Consider the following 1,998-nt stretch of genomic DNA (forward strand, 5'->3'; position numbering starts at 1 on the left):
GTCAGCCGACCCTGCGCTCTAGCTACTCTGGTGCTGGTCCGGCCGGAAGAGGCCTGTGGCCCTACTCAGGCTGGTTTTCTGCTTCCCTAACTAATGCAGTCTCAGGTCCCGCGCGCAATTCTTGTATAATTTTCTGTAGTAATTACAGAAGGTAAGTAGTTGTCTAACATTCATAAGGCTGGGTTCCATTCAGAAGTGAATGAAAACCAACAACACAGTAATCAACAGCTGACCTCCATGGCTTCCAGAAACCAACAACACAGTTATCAACAGCTGACCTCCATGGCTTCCAGAAACCAACAACACAGTAATCAACAGCTGACCTCCATGGCTTCCAGAAACCAACAACACAGTAATCAACAGCTGACCTCCATGGCTTCCAGAAACCCACAGCTAGGTATGGGCGAATTGTGAGGGATTGTTGAAGGCAAAACACTGCATCCAGCGTTACTTTTTGGCATCACATGATTTTATTCAGAACTAACTATTTTGCCTACCTTGGCTCCAGGATGGCCTTTGGCATTGAAAATTGATCCATTTACCTCATTGGGTAGATTCGGAAGCTTTGAAGTTTGATCTACTTTCACTAACGTTAGTATGTAGGGTTTGCCAAATAAATTTTGAAGGAAAAACTTCAAAGATGGGCATATTTATCACACTGAGGACAAAACCATTGAAATGGGTCTTAATGTCCTTGACAAGTCTTTGATGAGATGTCCTAAAACTGTCATCATTAAGAGAGAGATTATGCTAACAAAGAGAGTTTCAACATAAACTTCTAAAATATTTGAAGAGCTGTGACTAGCCATGAGACAATGAAGCTGCTGTGAATAAAAAGATGTACAGACTTAGGGGTGGTGAGACGGCTCAGCAGGTAAAGAGATGCTTGCCACAAAACCTAATGACATGAATTTGATCCATGGAGCTCACATGACAGAAGGACAAATTTTCTTCTGATTTCCACACACGTGCCCTGGCACTCATCCCCCTTCACATAAATAATAAATGTTTTTCAAAAAGAGCTTATTTGTTTCCTTCTACATCTGATGGGGAGGCCCTACTGCTGAAGAAAACATGTACTTATCCTATTTAACATGGAGAAGTTATGTGGTGCCTAACTAACACCATCTCCTCTACCAGTGATAGTCAACACAAAAGGGAGGCAATCCAGTTCTGTTGTTGTTGTTTCATATAGCTTTGTTTGAGCACTTTTTATCTGCCTGGTCTTTCATTTGTAAACTATGGTTACCAATTGTGCTTTTATAGTTTTTGTTTGTGTTTCTTGTAAATATTTGTCAATTTTTAAAATTAAATGACTTTTTAAAATTTGCCTGTTTATTTTCTAAAGAGAGAGTAAGAGAGAAAAAGGTTAGAATTGGATGGGTGGGAAAGTGGGGGGGGGAACTGTGATTATTGTATATTGTACAGATTTTCTATTTAAAAAAATGTAAGAGTTTAAAAATTATACACGAGCATAGTAACAACAGAGCAGTTTTAATTCCTGCTTCTTCAGTGAGTAAGTGCATATCTTGCACCAAATAGTTTCTTAATTTAAATTTGGACTCCTAACTACCTCCTTATTTTAGTATCCATTCATTCAGTAATAGCAAAATGTTTCTTTATTGAGAGCCCATTAGAAATCAGACACCCTGCTGGTGTCTGACTTCTCCCGCAAGAGTTTCAGTGGTTTGGTACAAAGCTTATTGATTATGTATATGTAATAATGCAATGTATAGTGGAACTATCTTGATACTAGTAAGATTAATAAGGTGCCACCAGACCTGAAAACATTTCTATTTATTATATTTGGGAAGAGACATTTTACCCTTACTCCATATGAAATTTCCTTAAGCTTAAAAGAGATTTTGGCCAAAACTTGTCTTAATAAAACAGAAAGAGGGAAAGGCCATTGATTTGTTTGAGTTAATTTTATATCCAGCTACTTCACCGAAGCTGTTTATCAGGCTTAGGAGTTCTCTGGTGGAATTTTTAGGGTCA

The sequence above is a fragment of the Mus caroli genome, chromosome 3, assembly GCF_900094665.2.
Source record: "Mus caroli chromosome 3, CAROLI_EIJ_v1.1, whole genome shotgun sequence".
Classification (NCBI taxonomy): domain Eukaryota; kingdom Metazoa; phylum Chordata; class Mammalia; order Rodentia; family Muridae; genus Mus; species Mus caroli.